We start from the raw sequence: 17,950 nt of genomic DNA, 5'->3' as shown, positions 1-17,950 counted from the left end.
GACCTCTCTCAATTTGAGAGGTGTGCACAGAATCCCAGTGCTGTGTGTCTTTGCTCTTGGCGTCCCAGCATCTGCCGGGGCTTTCTGTCTCCCAGAGGCCAACAAGCGGCTTCTTCGCGCAAAGAGCCTGGTGCTGGTCGAGGTGCGCTCCGGAGAGCGGCTTCTGCCGAAAGGCGCCCGGGACCGGCGCCTACCTTCGGGGAGCTTCGGATGCCGGTCTCCTTCGTCTCCTTTCCCCTACATCTTAGCTTTTTATCTGAAAAGCTTTTTTCCTGAAAACCTTTTTTACTGGAAAGGTTTTTACTGAAGAGCTTTTTAGTATTCTCTAAAGGAGAAACTGTGTCAGCACAGCAAAGACTCCCTCGAGGTTTTCCATGCAGTTCATAGAGTTCTTACCATCTCGGAGGAGAAAAGAAATCGTCAAATTGTCCACGGAGTGCTGCATAAGCTTTAGAGGGACGCACAGGAAAGTGGTCGATGAAACTCTTTCCCTAGCGATCTTTATGTATGTTTAAACTGCTGCAGAGTGAATCGTTCTTGACCTCTCTCAATTTGAGAGCTACCCACTGAATGCCGGTGCTGTGCGGCTTTGCTCTTCGAGTCTCAGCATCTGCCGAGCTCTCCGTCTCCCGGAGGCCAACAAGCGGCTTCTTCGCGCAAAGAGCCTGGTGCCGGTCGAGGTGAGCTCCGGAGAGCGGCTTCTGCCGAAAGGCGCCCGGGACCGGCGCCTACCTTCGGGGAGCTTCGGATGCCGGTCTCCTTCGTCTCCTTTCGCCTACATCTTACCTTTTTTTCTGAAAAGCTTTTCTCCTGAAAACCATTTTTACTGAAAAGTTTTGCAGTATTTGTCTCAGGGAGAAACGGTGTCAGCACAGCAAGCCTCCCTCCTGGTTTTCCGAGCATTTAATCGAGTTCTTACCAGCTCGGAGAAGAAAAGAAATCGCCAAAAAGTCCACAGAGTGCTGCATAAGCTTTAGAAGGATGCACAGGAAAGTGGTCGATGAAACTCTTTCCCTAGCAATGCTTATGTATGTTTAAACTGCTGGCGAGTGAATAGATCTTGACCTCTCTCAATTTGAGAGGTGTGCACAGAATCCCAGTGCTGTGTGTCTTTGCTCTTGGCGTCCCAGCATCTGCCGGGGCTTTCTGTCTCCCAGAGGCCAACAAGCGGCTTCTTCGCGCAAAGAGCCTGGTGCCGGTCGAGGTGCCCTCCGGAGAGCGGCTTCTGCCGAAAGGCGCCCGGGACCGGCGCCTACCTTCGGGGAGCTTCGGATGCCGGTCTCCTTCGTCTCCTTTCGCCTACATCTTACCTTTTTTTCTGAAAAGCTTTTCTCCTGAAAACCATTTTTACTGAAAAGTTTTGCAGTATTTGTCTCAGGGAGAAACGGTGTCAGCACAGCAAGCCTCCCTCCTGGTTTTCCGAGCATTTAATCGAGTTCTTACCAGCTCGGAGAAGAAAAGAAATCGCCAAAAATTCCACAGTGTGCTGCATAAGCTTTAGAAGGATGCACAGGAAAGTGGTCAAAGAAACTCTTTCCCTAGCAATGCTTATGTATGTTTAAACTGCTGGCGAGTGAATAGATCTTGACCTCTCTCAATTTGAGAGGTGTGCACAGAATCCCAGTGCTGTGTGTCTTTGCTCTTGGCGTCCCAGCATCTGCCGGGGCTTTCCGTCTCCCGGAGGCCAACAAGCGGCTTCTTCCCGCAAAGAGCCTTGTGCTGGTCGAGGTGCGCTCCGGAGAGCGGCTTCTGCCGAAAGGCGCCCGGGACCGGCGCCTACCTTCGGGGAGCTTCGGATGCCGGTCTCCTTCGTCTCCTTTCGCCTACAGCTTAGCTTTTTTTCTGAAAAGCTTTTCTCCTGAAAACCATTTTTACTGAAAAGTTTTGCAGTATTTGTCTCAGGGAGAAACGGTGTCAGCACAGCAAGCCTCCCTCCTGGTTTTCCGAGCATTTAATCGAGTTCTTACCAGCTCGGAGAAGAAAAGAAATCGCCAAAAAGTCCACAGAGTGCTGCATAAGCTTTAGAAGGATGCACAGGAAAGTGGTCAAAGAAACTCTTTCCCTAGCAATGCTTATGTATGTTTAAACTGCTGGCGAGTGAATAGATCTTGACCTCTCTCAATTTGAGAGGTGTGCACAGAATCCCAGTGCTGTGTGTCTTTGCTCTTAAGCGTCCCAGCATCTGCCGGGGCTTTCCGTCTCCCAGAGGCCAACAAGCGGCTTCTTCGCGCAAAGAGCCTGGTGCCGGTCGAGGTGCGCTCCAGAGAGCGGCTTCTGCCGAAAGGCGCCCGGGACCGGCGCCTACCTTCGGGGAGCTTTGGATGCCGGTCTCCTTCGTCTCCTTTCCCCTACATCTTAGCTTTTTATCTGAAAAGCTTTTCTCCTGAAAACCATTTTTACTGAAAAGTTTTGCAGTATTTGTCTCAGGGAGAAACGGTGTCAGCACAGCAAGCCTCCCTCCTGGTTTTCCGAGCATTTAATCGAGTTCTTACCAGCTCGGAGAAGAAAAGAAATCGCCAAAAATTCCACAGTGTGCTGCATAAGCTTTAGAAGGATGCACAGGAAAGTGGTCAAAGAAACTCTTTCCCTAGCAATGCTTATGTATGTTTAAACTGCTGGCGAGTGAATCGTTCTTGACCTCTCTCAATTTGAGAGGTGTGCACAGAATCCCAGTGCTGTGTGTCTTTGCTCTTGGCGTCCCAGCATCTGCCGGGGCTTTCCGTCTCCCGGAGGCCAACAAGCGGCTTCTTCGCGCAAAGAGCCTGGTGCAGGTCGAGGTGCCCTCCGGAGAGCGGCTTCTGCCGAAAGGCGCCCGGGACCGGCGCCTACCTTCGGGGAGCTTCGGATGCCGGTCTCCTTCGTCTCCTTTCGCCTACAGCTTAGCTTTTTTTCTGAAAAGCTTTTCTCCTGAAAACCATTTTTACTGAAAAGTTTTGCAGTATTTGTCTCAGGGAGAAACGGTGTCAGCACAGCAAGCCTCCCTCCTGGTTTTCCGAGCATTTAATCGAGTTCTTACCAGCTCAGAGAAGAAAAGAAATCGCCAAAAAGTCCACAGTGTGCTGCATAAGCTTTAGAAGGATGCACAGGAAAGTGGTCAAAGAAACTCTTTCCCTAGCAATGCTTATGTATGTTTAAACTGCTGCAGAGTGAATAGATCTTGACCTCTCTCAATTTGAGAGGTGTGCACAGAATCCCAGTGCTGTGTGTCTTTGCTCTTAAGCGTCCCAGCATCTGCCGGGGCTTTCTGTCTCCCAGAGGCCAACAAGCGGCTTCTTCGCGCAAAGAGCCTGGTGCCGGTCGAGGTGCGCTCCAGAGAGCGGCTTTTGCCGAAAGGCGCCCGGGACCGGCGCCTACCTTCGGGGAGCTTTGGATGCCGGTCTCCTTCGTCTCCTTTCCCCTACATCTTAGCTTTTTATCTGAAAAGCTTTTTTCCTGAAAACCTTTTTTACTGGAAAGGTTTTTACTGAAGAGCTTTTTAGTATTCTCTAAAGGAGAAACTGTGTCAGCACAGCAAAGACTCCCTCGAGGTTTTCCATGCAGTTCATAGAGTTCTTACCATCTCGGAGGAGAAAAGAAATCGTCAAATTGTCCACGGAGTGCTGCATAAGCTTTAGAGGGACGCACAGGAAAGTGGTCGATGAAACTCTTTCCCTAGCGATCTTTATGTATGTTTAAACTGCTGCAGAGTGAATCGTTCTTGACCTCTCTCAATTTGAGAGCTACCCACTGAATGCCGGTGCTGTGCGGCTTTGCTCTTCGAGTCTCAGCATCTGCCGAGCTCTCCGTCTCCCGGAGGCCAACAAGCGGCTTCTTCGCGCAAAGAGCCTTGTGCTGGTCGAGGTGAGCTCCGGAGAGCGGCTTCTGCCGAAAGGCGCCCGGGACAGGCGCCTACCTTCGGGGAGCTTCGGATGCCGGTCTCCTTCGTCTCCTTTCGCCTACATCTTAGCTTTTTTTCTGAAAAGCTTTTCTCCTGAAAACCATTTTTACTGAAAAGTTTTGCAGTATTTGTCTCAGGGAGAAACGGTGTCAGCACAGCAAGCCTCCCTCCTGGTTTTCCGAGCATTTAATCGAGTTCTTACCAGCTCGGAGAAGAAAAGAAATCGCCAAAAATTCCACAGTGTGCTGCATAAGCTTTAGAAGGATGCACAGGAAAGTGGTCAAAGAAACTCTTTCCCTAGCGATGTTAACGTCAGTTTAAACTGCTGGCGAGTGAATAGATCTTGACCTCTCTCAATTTGAGAGGTGTGCACAGAATCCCAGTGCTGTGTGTCTTTGCTCTTGGCGTCCCAGCATCTGCCGGGGCTTTCCGTCTCCCGGAGGCCAACAAGCGGCTTCTTCCCGCAAAGAGCCTTGTGCTGGTCGAGGTGCGCTCAGGAGAGAGGCTTCTGCCGAAAGGCGCCCGGGACCGGCGCCTACCTTCGGGGAGCTTCGGATGCCGGTCTCCTTCGTCTCCTTTCCCCTACATCTTAGCTTTTTTTCTGAAAAGCTTTTCTCCTGAAAACCATTTTTACTGAAAAGTTTTGCAGTATTTGTCTCAGGGAGAAACTGTGTCAGCACAGCAAGCCTCCCTCCTGGTTTTCCGAGCATTTAATCGAGTTCTTACCAGCTCGGAGAAGAAAAGAAATCGCCAAAAAGTCCACAGAGTGCTGCATAAGCTTTAGAAGGATGCACAGGAAAGTGGTCAAAGAAACTCTTTCCCTAGCAATGCTTATGTATGTTTAAACTGCTGGCGAGTGAATAGATCTTGACCTCTCTCAATTTGAGAGGTGTGCACAGAATCCCAGTGCTGTGTGTCTTTGCTCTTAAGCGTCCCAGCATCTGCCGGGGCTTTCTGTCTCCCAGAGGCCAACAAGTGGCTTCTTCGCGCAAAGAGCCTTGTGCCGGTCGAGGTGCGCTCCAGAGAGCGGCTTCTGCCGAAAGGCGCCCGGGACCGGCGCCTACCTTCGGGGAGCTTCGGATGCCGGTCTCCTTCGTCTCCTTCCCCCTAAATCTTAGCTTTTTATCTGAAAAGATTTTTTCCTGAAAACCTTTTTTACTGGAAAGGTTTTTACTGAAGAGCTTTTTAGTATTGTCTGCAGGAGAAACTGTGTCAGCACAGCAAAGACTCCCTCGAGGTTTTCCATGCAGTTCATAGAGTTCTTACCATCTCGGAGGAGAAAAGAAATCGTCAAATTGTCCACGGAGTGCTGCATAAGCTTTAGAGGGACGCACAGGAAAGTGGTCGATGAAACTCTTTCCCTAGCGATCTTTATGTATGTTTAAACTGCTGCAGAGTGAATCGTTCTTGACCTCTCTCAATTTGAGAGCTACCCACTGAATGCCGGTGCTGTGCGGCTTTGCTCTTCGAGTCTCAGCATCTGCCGAGCTCTCCGTCTCTCAGAGGCCAACAAGCGGCTTCTTCCCGCAAAGAGCCTTGTGCCGGTCGAGGTGCCCTCCGGAGAGCGGCTTCTGCCGAAAGGCGCCCGGGACCGGCGCCTACCTTCGGGGAGCTTCGGATGCCGGTCTCCTTCGTCTCCTTTCCCCTACATCTTAGCTTTTTTTCTGAAAAGCTTTTCTCCTGAAAACCATTTTTACTGAAAAGTTTTGCAGTATTTGTCTCAGGGAGAAACGGTGTCAGCACAGCAAGCCTCCCTCCTGGTTTTCCGAGCATTTAATCGAGTTCTTACCAGCTCGGAGAAGAAAAGAAATCGCCAAAAATTCCACAGTGTGCTGCATAAGCTTTAGAAGGATGCACAGGAAAGTGGTCAAAGAAACTCTTTCCCTAGCGATGTTAACGTCAGTTTAAACTGCTGGCGAGTGAATAGATCTTGACCTCTCTCAATTTGAGAGGTGTGCACAGAATCCCAGTGCTGTGTGTCTTTGCTCTTGGCGTCCCAGCATCTGCCGGGGCTTTCCGTCTCCCGGAGGCCAACAAGCGGCTTCTTCCCGCAAAGAGCCTTGTGCTGGTCGAGGTGCGCTCAGGAGAGAGGCTTCTGCCGAAAGGCGCCCAGGACCGGCGCCTACCTTCGGGGAGCTTCGGATGCCGGTCTCCTTCGTCTCCTTTCCCCTACATCTTAGCTTTTTTTCTGAAAAGCTTTTCTCCTGAAAACCATTTTTACTGAAAAGTTTTGCAGTATTTGTCTCAGGGAGAAACTGTGTCAGCACAGCAAGCCTCCCTCCTGGTTTTCCGAGCATTTAATCGAGTTCTTACCAGCTCGGAGAAGAAAAGAAATCGCCAAAAAGTCCACAGAGTGCTGCATAAGCTTTAGAAGGATGCACAGGAAAGTGGTCAAAGAAACTCTTTCCCTAGCAATGCTTATGTATGTTTAAACTGCTGGCGAGTGAATAGATCTTGACCTCTCTCAATTTGAGAGGTGTGCACAGAATCCCAGTGCTGTGTGTCTTTGCTCTTAAGCGTCCCAGCATCTGCCGGGGCTTTCTGTCTCCCAGAGGCCAACAAGTGGCTTCTTCGCGCAAAGAGCCTTGTGCCGGTCGAGGTGCGCTCCAGAGAGCGGCTTCTGCCGAAAGGCGCCCGGGACCGGCGCCTACCTTCGGGGAGCTTCGAATGCCGGTCTCCTTCGTCTCCTTCCCCCTAAATCTTAGCTTTTTATCTGAAAAGATTTTTTCCTGAAAACCTTTTTTACTGGAAAGGTTTTTACTGAAGAGCTTTTTAGTATTCTCTAAAGGAGAAACTGTGTCAGCACAGCAAAGACTCCCTCGAGGTTTTCCATGCAGTTCATAGAGTTCTTACCATCTCGGAGGAGAAAAGAAATCGTCAAATTGTCCACGGAGTGCTGCATAAGCTTTAGAGGGACGCACAGGAAAGTGGTCGATGAAACTCTTTCCCTAGCGATCTTTATGTATGTTTAAACTGCTGCAGAGTGAATCGTTCTTGACCTCTCTCAATTTGAGAGCTACCCACTGAATGCCGGTGCTGTGCGGCTTTGCTCTTCGAGTCTCAGCATCTGCCGAGCTCTCCGTCTCCCGGAGGCCAACAAGCGGCTTCTTCGCGCAAAGAGCCTGGTGCCGGTCGAGGTGCCCTCCGGAGAGCGGCTTCTGCCGAAAGGCGCCCGGGACCGGCGCCTACCTTCGGGGAGCTTCGGATGCCGGTCTCCTTCGTCTCCTTTCGCCTACATCTTACCTTTTTTTCTGAAAAGCTTTTCTCCTGAAAACCATTTTTACTGAAAAGTTTTGCAGTATTTGTCTCAGGGAGAAACGGTGTCAGCACAGCAAGCCTCCCTCCTGGTTTTCCGAGCATTTAATCGAGTTCTTACTAGCTCGGAGAAGAAAAGAAATCGCCAAAAATTCCACAGTGTGCTGCATAAGCTTTAGAAGGATGCACAGGAAAGTGGTCAAAGAAACTCTTTCCCTAGCAATGCTTATGTATGTTTAAACTGCTGCAGAGTGAATCGTTCTTGACCTCTCTCAATTTGAGAGGTGTGCACAGAATCCCAGTGCTGTGTGTCTTTGCTCTTAAGCGTCCCAGCATCTGCCGGGGCTTTCCGTCTCCCAGAGGCCAACAAGCGGCTTCTTCGCGCAAAGAGCCTGGTGCCGGTCGAGGTGCCCTCCGGAGAGCGGCTTCTGCCGAAAGGCGCCCGGGACCGGCGCCTACCTTCGGGGAGCTTCGGATGCCGGTCTCCTTCGTCTCCTTTCCCCTACATCTTAGCTTTTTATCTGAAAAGCTTTTTTCCTGAAAACCTTTTTTACTGGAAAGGTTTTTACTGAAGAGCTTTTTAGTATTCTCTAAAGGAGAAACTGTGTCAGCACAGCAAAGACTCCCTCGAGGTTTTCCATGCAGTTCATAGAGTTCTTACCATCTCGGAGGAGAAAAGAAATCGTCAAATTGTCCACGGAGTGCTGCATAAGCTTTAGAGGGACGCACAGGAAAGTGGTCGATGAAACTCTTTCCCTAGCGATCTTTATGTATGTTTAAACTGCTGCAGAGTGAATCGTTCTTGACCTCTCTCAATTTGAGAGCTACCCACTGAATGCCGGTGCTGTGCGGCTTTGCTCTTCGAGTCTCAGCATCTGCCGAGCTCTCCGTCTCCCGGAGGCCAACAAGCGGCTTCTTCGCGCAAAGAGCCTGGTGCCGGTCGAGGTGAGCTCCGGAGAGCGGCTTCTGCCGAAAGGCGCCCGGGACCGGCGCCTACCTTCGGGGAGCTTCGGATGCCGGTCTCCTTCGTCTCCTTTCGCCTACATCTTACCTTTTTTTCTGAAAAGCTTTTCTCCTGAAAACCATTTTTACTGAAAAGTTTTGCAGTATTTGTCTCAGGGAGAAACGGTGTCAGCACAGCAAGCCTCCCTCCTGGTTTTCCGAGCATTTAATCGAGTTCTTACCAGCTCGGAGAAGAAAAGAAATCGCCAAAAATTCCACAGTGTGCTGCATAAGCTTTAGAAGGATGCACAGGAAAGTGGTCAAAGAAACTCTTTCCCTAGCAATGCTTATGTATGTTTAAACTGCTGCAGAGTGAATCGATCTTGACCTCTCTCAATTTGAGAGGTGTGCACAGAATCCCAGTGCTGTGTGTCTTTGCTCTTAAGCGTCCCAGCATCTGCCGGGGCTTTCCGTCTCCCAGAGGCCAACAAGCGGCTTCTTCGCGCAAAGAGCCTGGTGCCGGTCGAGGTGCCCTCCGGAGAGCGGCTTCTGCCGAAAGGCGCCCGGGACCGGCGCCTACCTTCGGGGAGCTTCGGATGCCGGTCTCCTTCGTCTCCTTTCGCCTACAGCTTAGCTTTTTTTCTGAAAAGCTTTTCTCCTGAAAACCATTTTTACTGAAAAGTTTTGCAGTATTTGTCTCAGGGAGAAACGGTGTCAGCACAGCAAGCCTCCCTCCTGGTTTTCCGAGCATTTAATCGAGTTCTTACCAGTTCGGAGAAGAAAAGAAATCGCCAAAAAGTCCACAGAGTGCTGCATAAGCTTTAGAAGGATGCACAGGAAAGTGGTCAAAGAAACTCTTTCCCTAGCAATGCTTATGTATGTTTAAACTGCTGGTGAGTGAATCGTTCTTGACCTCTCTCAATTTGAGAGCTACCCACTGAATGCCGGTGCTGTGCGGCTTTGCTCTTCGAGTCTCAGCATCTGCCGAGCTCTCCGTCTCCCGGAGGCCAACAAGCGGCTTCTTCGCGCAAAGAGCCTTGTGCTGGTCGAGGTGAGCTCCGGAGAGCGGCTTCTGCCGAAAGGCGCCCGGGACAGGCGCCTACCTTCGGGGAGCTTCGGATGCCGGTCTCCTTCGTCTCCTTTCGCCTACATCTTAGCTTTTTTTCTGAAAAGCTTTTCTCCTGAAAACCATTTTTACTGAAAAGTTTTGCAGTATTTGTCTCAGGGAGAAACGGTGTCAGCACAGCAAGCCTCCCTCCTGGTTTTCCGAGCATTTAATCGAGTTCTTACCAGCTCGGAGAAGAAAAGAAATCGCCAAAAAGTCCACAGAGTGCTGCATAAGCTTTAGAAGGATGCACAGGAAAGTGGTCAAAGAAACTCTTTCCCTAGCAATGCTTATGTATGTTTAAACTGCTGGCGAGTGAATAGATCTTGACCTCTCTCAATTTGAGAGGTGTGCACAGAATCCCAGTGCTGTGTGTCTTTGCTCTTAAGCGTCCCAGCATCTGCCGGGGCTTTCTGTCTCCCAGAGGCCAACAAGTGGCTTCTTCGCGCAAAGAGCCTTGTGCCGGTCGAGGTGCGCTCCAGAGAGCGGCTTCTGCCGAAAGGCGCCCGGGACCGGCGCCTACCTTCGGGGAGCTTCGGATGCCGGTCTCCTTCGTCTCCTTCCCCCTAAATCTTAGCTTTTTATCTGAAAAGATTTTTTCCTGAAAACCTTTTTTACTGGAAAGGTTTTTACTGAAGAGCTTTTTAGTATTCTCTAAAGGAGAAACTGTGTCAGCACAGCAAAGACTCCCTCGAGGTTTTCCATGCAGTTCATAGAGTTCTTACCATCTCGGAGGAGAAAAGAAATCGTCAAATTGTCCACGGAGTGCTGCATAAGCTTTAGAGGGACGCACAGGAAAGTGGTCGATGAAACTCTTTCCCTAGCGATCTTTATGTATGTTTAAACTGCTGCAGAGTGAATCGTTCTTGACCTCTCTCAATTTGAGAGCTACCCACTGAATGCCGGTGCTGTGCGGCTTTGCTCTTCGAGTCTCAGCATCTGCCGAGCTCTCCGTCTCCCGGAGGCCAACAAGCGGCTTCTTCGCGCAAAGAGCCTTGTGCTGGTCGAGGTGAGCTCCGGAGAGCGGCTTCTGCCGAAAGGCGCCCGGGACAGGCGCCTACCTTCGGGGAGCTTCGGATGCCGGTCTCCTTCGTCTCCTTTCGCCTACATCTTACCTTTTTTTCTGAAAAGCTTTTCTCCTGAAAACCATTTTTACTGAAAAGTTTTGCAGTATTTGTCTCAGGGAGAAACTGTGTCAGCACAGCAAGCCTCCCTCCTGGTTTTCCGAGCATTTAATCGAGTTCTTACCAGCTCGGAGAAGAAAAGAAATCGCCAAAAATTCCACAGTGTGCTGCATAAGCTTTAGAAGGATGCACAGGAAAGTGGTCAAAGAAACTCTTTCCCTAGCGATGTTAACGTCAGTTTAAACTGCTGGCGAGTGAATAGATCTTGACCTCTCTCAATTTGAGAGGTGTGCACAGAATCCCAGTGCTGTGTGTCTTTGCTCTTGGCGTCCTAGCATCTGCCGGGGCTTTCCGTCTCCCGGAGGCCAACAAGCGGCTTCTTCCCGCAAAGAGCCTTGTGCTGGTCGAGGTGCGCTCAGGAGAGAGGCTTCTGCCGAAAGGCGCCCGGGACCGGCGCCTACCTTCGGGGAGCTTCGGATGCCGGTCTCCTTCGTCTCCTTTCGCCTACATCTTACCTTTTTTTCTGAAAAGCTTTTCTCCTGAAAACCATTTTTACTGAAAAGTTTTGCAGTATTTGTCTCAGGGAGAAACTGTGTCAGCACAGCAAGCCTCCCTCCTGGTTTTCCGAGCATTTAATCGAGTTCTTACCAGCTCGGAGAAGAAAAGAAATCGCCAAAAAGTCCACAGAGTGCTGCATAAGCTTTAGAAGGATGCACAGGAAAGTGGTCAAAGAAACTCTTTCCCTAGCAATGCTTATGTATGTTTAAACTGCTGGCGAGTGAATAGATCTTGACCTCTCTCAATTTGAGAGGTGTGCACAGAATCCCAGTGCTGTGTGTCTTTGCTCTTAAGCGTCCCAGCATCTGCCGGGGCTTTCTGTCTCCCAGAGGCCAACAAGTGGCTTCTTCGCGCAAAGAGCCTTGTGCCGGTCGAGGTGCGCTCCAGAGAGCGGCTTCTGCCGAAAGGCGCCCGGGACCGGCGCCTACCTTCGGGGAGCTTCGGATGCCGGTCTCCTTCGTCTCCTTCCCCCTAAATCTTAGCTTTTTATCTGAAAAGATTTTTTCCTGAAAACCTTTTTTACTGGAAAGGTTTTTACTGAAGAGCTTTTTAGTATTCTCTAAAGGAGAAACTGTGTCAGCACAGCAAAGACTCCCTCGAGGTTTTCCATGCAGTTCATAGAGTTCTTACCATCTCGGAGGAGAAAAGAAATCGTCAAATTGTCCACGGAGTGCTGCATAAGCTTTAGAGGGACGCACAGGAAAGTGGTCGATGAAACTCTTTCCCTAGCGATCTTTATGTATGTTTAAACTGCTGCAGAGTGAATCGTTCTTGACCTCTCTCAATTTGAGAGCTACCCACTGAATGCCGGTGCTGTGCGGCTTTGCTCTTCGAGTCTCAGCATCTGCCGAGCTCTCCGTCTCCCGGAGGCCAACAAGCGGCTTCTTCGCGCAAAGAGCCTGGTGCCGGTCGAGGTGCCCTCCGGAGAGCGGCTTCTGCCGAAAGGCGCCCGGGACCGGCGCCTACCTTCGGGGAGCTTCGGATGCCGGTCTCCTTCGTCTCCTTTCGCCTACAGCTTAGCTTTTTTTCTGAAAAGCTTTTCTCCTGAAAACCATTTTTACTGAAAAGTTTTGCAGTATTTGTCTCAGGGAGAAACGGTGTCAGCACAGCAAGCCTCCCTCCTGGTTTTCCGAGCATTTAATCGAGTTCTTACCAGCTCGGAGAAGAAAAGAAATCGCCAAAAAGTCCACAGAGTGCTGCATAAGCTTTAGAAGGATGCACAGGAAAGTGGTCAAAGAAACTCTTTCCCTAGCAATGCTTATGTATGTTTAAACTGCTGGCGAGTGAATAGATCTTGACCTCTCTCAATTTGAGAGGTGTGCACAGAATCCCAGTGCTGTGTGTCTTTGCTCTTGGCGTCCCAGCATCTGCCGGGGCTTTCCGTCTCCCGGAGGCCAACAAGCGGCTTCTTCGCGCAAAGAGCCTGGTGCCGGTCGAGGTGCCCTCCGGAGAGCGGCTTCTGCCGAAAGGCGCCCGGGACCGGCGCCTACCTTCGGGGAGCTTCGGATGCCGGTCTCCTTCGTCTCCTTTCGCCTACAGCTTAGCTTTTTTTCTGAAAAGCTTTTCTCCTGAAAACCATTTTTACTGAAAAGTTTTGCAGTATTTGTCTCAGGGAGAAACGGTGTCAGCACAGCAAGTCTCCCTCCTGGTTTTCCGAGCATTTAATCGAGTTCTTACCAGTTCGGAGAAGAAAAGAAATCGCCAAAAAGTCCACAGAGTGCTGCATAAGCTTTAGAAGGATGCACAGGAAAGTGGTCAAAGAAACTCTTTCCCTAGCAATGCTTATGTATGTTTAAACTGCTGGCGAGTGAATAGATCTTGACCTCTCTCAATTTGAGAGGTGTGCACAGAATCCCAGTGCTGTGTGTCTTTGCTCTTAAGCGTCCCAGCATCTGCCGGGGCTTTCTGTCTCCCAGAGGCCAACAAGCGGCTTCTTCGCGCAAAGAGCCTTGTGCCGGTCAAGGTGCGCTCCAGAGAGCGGCTTCTGCCGAAAGGCGCCCGGGACCGGCGCCTACCTTCGGGGAGCTTCGGATGCCGGTCTCCTTCGTCTCCTTCCCCCTAAATCTTAGCTTTTTATCTGAAAAGCTTTTTTCCTGAAAACCTTTTTTATACTGGAAAGGTTTTTACTGAAGAGCTTTTTAGTATTCTCTAAAGGAGAAACTGTGTCAGCACAGCAAAGACTCCCTCGAGGTTTTCCATGCAGTTCATAGAGTTCTTACCATCTCGGAGGAGAAAAGAAATCGTCAAATTGTCCACGGAGTGCTGCATAAGCTTTAGAGGGACGCACAGGAAAGTGGTCGATGAAACTCTTTCCCTAGCGATCTTTATGTATGTTTAAACTGCTGCAGAGTGAATCGTTCTTGACCTCTCTCAATTTGAGAGCTACCCACTGAATGCCGGTGCTGTGCGGCTTTGCTCTTCGAGTCTCAGCATCTGCCGAGCTCTCCGTCTCCCGGAGGCCAACAAGCGGCTTCTTCGCGCAAAGAGCCTGGTGCCGGTCGAGGTGCCCTCCGGAGAGCGGCTTCTGCCGAAAGGCGCCCGGGACCGGCGCCTACCTTCGGGGAGCTTCGGATGCCGGTCTCCTTCGTCTCCTTTCGCCTACAGCTTAGCTTTTTTTCTGAAAAGCTTTTCTCCTGAAAACCATTTTTACTGAAAAGTTTTGCAGTATTTGTCTCAGGGAGAAACAGTGTCAGCACAGCAAGCCTCCCTCCTGGTTTTCCGAGCATTTAATCGAGTTCTTACCAGTTCGGAGAAGAAAAGAAATCGCCAAAAAGTCCACAGAGTGCTGCATAAGCTTTAGAAGGATGCACAGGAAAGTGGTCAAAGAAACTCTTTCCCTAGCAATGCTTATGTATGTTTAAACTGCTGGCGAGTGAATAGATCTTGACCTCTCTCAATTTGAGAGGTGTGCACAGAATCCCAGTGCTGTGTGTCTTTGCTCTTAAGCGTCCCAGCATCTGCCGGGGCTTTCTGTCTCCCAGAGGCCAACAAGCGGCTTCTTCGCGCAAAGAGCCTTGTGCCGGTCGAGGTGCGCTCCAGAGAGCGGCTTCTGCCGAAAGGCGCCCGGGACCGGCGCCTACCTTCGGGGAGCTTCGGATGCCGGTCTCCTTCGTCTCCTTCCCCCTAAATCTTAGCTTTTTATCTGAAAAGCTTTTTTCCTGAAAACCTTTTTTACTGGAAAGGTTTTTACTGAAGAGCTTTTTAGTATTCTCTAAAGGAGAAACTGTGTCAGCACAGCAAAGACTCCCTCGAGGTTTTCCATGCAGTTCATAGAGTTCTTACCATCTCGGAGGAGAAAAGAAATCGTCAAATTGTCCACGGAGTGCTGCATAAGCTTTAGAGGGACGCACAGGAAAGTGGTCGATGAAACTCTTTCCCTAGCGATCTTTATGTATGTTTTAACTGCTGCAGAGTGAATCGTTCTTGACCTCTCTCAATTTGAGAGCTACCCACTGAATGCCGGTGCTGTGCGGCTTTGCTCTTCGAGTCTCAGCATCTGCCGAGCTCTCCGTCTCCCGGAGGCCAACAAGCGGCTTCTTCGCGCAAAGAGCCTGGTGCCGGTCGAGGTGCCCTCCGGAGAGCGGCTTCTGCCGAAAGGCGCCCGGGACCGGCGCCTCCCTTCGGGGAGCTTCGGATGCCGGTCTCCTTCGTCTCCTTTCGCCTACAGCTTAGCTGTTTTCTGAAAAGCTTTTCTCCTGAAAACCATTTTTACTGAAAAGTTTTGCAGTATTTGTCTCAGGGAGAAACGGTGTCAGCACAGCAAGCCTCCCTCCTGGTTTTCCGAGCATTTAATCGAGTTCTTACCAGCTCGGAGAAGAAAAGAAATCGCCAAAAATTCCACAGTGTGCTGCATAAGCTTTAGAAGGATGCACAGGAAAGTGGTCAAAGAAACTCTTTCCCTAGCAATGCTTATGTATGTTTAAACTGCTGGCGAGTGAATAGATCTTGACCTCTCTCAATTTGAGAGGTGTGCACAGAATCCCAGTGCTGTGTGTCTTTGCTCTTAAGCGTCCCAGCATCTGCCGGGGCTTTCTGTCTCCCAGAGGCCAACAAGCGGCTTCTTCGCGCAAAGAGCCTTGTGCCGGTCGAGGTGCGCTCCAGAGAGCGGCTTCTGCCGAAAGGCGCCCGGGACCGGCGCCTACCTTCGGGGAGCTTTGGATGCCGGTCTCCTTCGTCTCCTTCCCCCTAAATCTTAGCTTTTTATCTGAAAAGCTTTTTTCCTGAAAACCTTTTTTACTGGAAAGGTTTTTACTGAAGAGCTTTTTAGTATTCTCTAAAGGAGAAACTGTGTCAGCACAGCAAAGACTCCCTCGAGGTTTTCCATGCAGTTCATTAAGTTCTTACCATCTCGGAGGAGAAAAGAAATCGTCAAATTGTCCACGGAGTGCTGCATAAGCTTTAGAGGGACGCACAGGAAAGTGGTCGATGAAACTCTTTCCCTAGCGATCTTTATGTATGTTTAAACTGCTGCAGAGTGAATCGTTCTTGACCTCTCTCAATTTGAGAGCTACCCACTGAATGCCGGTGCTGTGCGGCTTTGCTCTTCGAGTCTCAGCATCTGCCGAGCTCTCCGTCTCCCGGAGGCCAACAAGCGGCTTCTTCGCGCAAAGAGCCTGGTGCCGGTCGAGGTGCCCTCCGGAGAGCGGCTTCTGCCGAAAGGCGCCCGGGACCGGCGCCTACCTTCGGGGAGCTTCGGATGCCGGTCTCCTTCGTCTCCTTTCCCCTACATCTTAGCTTTTTTTCTGAAAAGCTTTTCTCCTGAAAACCATTTTTACTGAAAAGTTTTGCAGTATTTGTCACAGGGAGAAACGGTGTCAGCACAGCAAGCCTCCCTCCTTGTTTTCCGAGCATTTAATCGAGTTCTTACCAGCTCGGAGAAGGAAAGAAATCGTCAAATTGTCCACGGAGTGCTGCATAAGCTTTAGAGGGACGCACAGGAAAGTGGTCGATGAAACTCTTTCCCTAGCGATCTTTATGTATGTTTTAACTGCTGCAGAGTGAATCGTTCTTGACCTCTCTCAATTTGAGAGCTACCCACTGAATGCCGGTGCTGTGCGGCTTTGCTCTTCGAGTCTCAGCATCTGCCGAGCTCTCCGTCTCCCGGAGGCCAACAAGCGGCTTCTTCGCGCAAAGAGCCTGGTGCCGGTCGAGGTGAGCTCCGGAGAGCGGCTTCTGCCGAAAGGCGCCCGGGACCGGCGCCTACCTTCGGGGAGCTTCGGATGCCGGTCTCCTTCGTCTCCTTTCGCCTACAGCTTAGCTTTTTTTCTGAAAAGCTTTTCTCCTGAAAACCATTTTTACTGAAAAGTTTTGCAGTATTTGTCTCAGGGAGAAACGGTGTCAGCACAGCAAGCCTCCCTCCTGGTTTTAAGAGCATTTAATCGAGTTCTTACCAGCTCAGAGAAGAAAAGAAATCGCCAAAAAGTCCACAGAGTGCTGCATAAGCTTTAGAAGGATGCACAGGAAAGTGGTCAAAGAAACTCTTTCCCTAGCAATGCTTATGTATGTTTAAACTGCTGGCGAGTGAATAGATCTTGACCTCTCTCAATTTGAGAGGTGTGCACAGAATCCCAGTGCTGTGTGTCTTTGCTCTTAAGCGTCCCAGCATCTGCCGGGGCTTTCTGTCTCCCAGAGGCCAACAAGCGGCTTCTTCGCGCAAAGAGCCTTGTGCCGGTCGAGGTGCGCTCCAGAGAGCGGCTTCTGCCGAAAGGCGCCCGGGACCGGCGCCTACCTTCGGGGAGCTTTGGATGCCGGTCTCCTTCGTCTCCTTCCCCCTAAATCTTAGCTTTTTATCTGAAAAGCTTTTTTCCTGAAAACCTTTTTTACTGGAAAGGTTTTTACTGAAGAGCTTTTTAGTATTCTCTAAAGGAGAAACTGTGTCAGCACAGCTAAGACTCCCTCGAGGTTTTCCATGCAGTTCATTAAGTTCTTACCATCTCGGAGGAGAAAAGAAATCGTCAAATTGTCCACGGAGTGCTGCATAAGCTTTAGAGGGACGCACAGGAAAGTGGTCGATGAAACTCTTTCCCTAGCGATCTTTATGTATGTTTTAACTGCTGCAGAGTGAATCGTTCTTGACCTCTCTCAATTTGAGAGCTACCCACTGAATGCCGGTGCTGTGCGGCTTTGCTCTTCGAGTCTCAGCATCTGCCGAGCTCTCCGTCTCCCGGAGGCCAACAAGCGGCTTCTTCGCGCAAAGAGCCTGGTGCCGGTCGAGGTGAGCTCCGGAGAGCGGCTTCTGCCGAAAGGCGCCCGGGACCGGCGCCTACCTTCGGGGAGCTTCGGATGCCGGTCTCCTTCGTCTCCTTTCGCCTACAGCTTAGCTTTTTTTCTGAAAAGCTTTTCTCCTGAAAACCATTTTTACTGAAAAGTTTTGCAGTATTTGTCTCAGGGAGAAACGGTGTCAGCACAGCAAGCCTCCCTCCTGGTTTTCCGAGCATTTAATCGAGTTCTTACCAGCTCGGAGAAGAAAAGAAATCGCCAAAAAGTCCACAGAGTGCTGCATAAGCTTTAGAAGGATGCACAGGAAAGTGGTCAAAGAAACTCTTTCCCTAGCAATGCTTATGTATGTTTAAACTGCTGGCGAGTGAATAGATCTTGACCTCTCTCAATTTGAGAGGTGTGCACAGAATCCCAGTGCTGTGTGTCTTTGCTCTTAAGCGTCCCAGCATCTGCCGGGGCTTTCTGTCTCCCAGAGGCCAACAAGCGGCTTCTTCGCGCAAAGAGTCTGGTGCCGGTCGAGGTGCGCTCCAGAGAGCGGCTTCTGCCGAAAGGCGCCCGGGACCGGCGCCTACCTTCGGGGAGCTTCGGATGCCGGTCTCCTTCGTCTCCTTCCCCCTAAATCTTAGCTTTTTATCTGAAAAGCTTTTTTCCTGAAAACCTTTTTTACTGGAAAGGTTTTTACTGAAGAGCTTTTTAGTATTCTCTAAAGGAGAAACTGTGTCAGCACAGCAAAGACTCCCTCGAGGTTTTCCATGCAGTTCATAGAGTTCTTACCATCTCGGAGGAGAAAAGAAATCGTCAAATTGTCCACGGAGTGCTGCATAAGCTTTAGAGGGACGCACAGGAAAGTGGTCGATGAAACTCTTTCCC

The sequence above is a fragment of the Haemorhous mexicanus genome, chromosome 6 (genome assembly GCF_027477595.1).
Source record: "Haemorhous mexicanus isolate bHaeMex1 chromosome 6, bHaeMex1.pri, whole genome shotgun sequence".
Taxonomy (NCBI): Eukaryota; Metazoa; Chordata; class Aves; order Passeriformes; family Fringillidae; genus Haemorhous; species Haemorhous mexicanus.
This window is presented reverse-complemented; position numbering follows the sequence as displayed.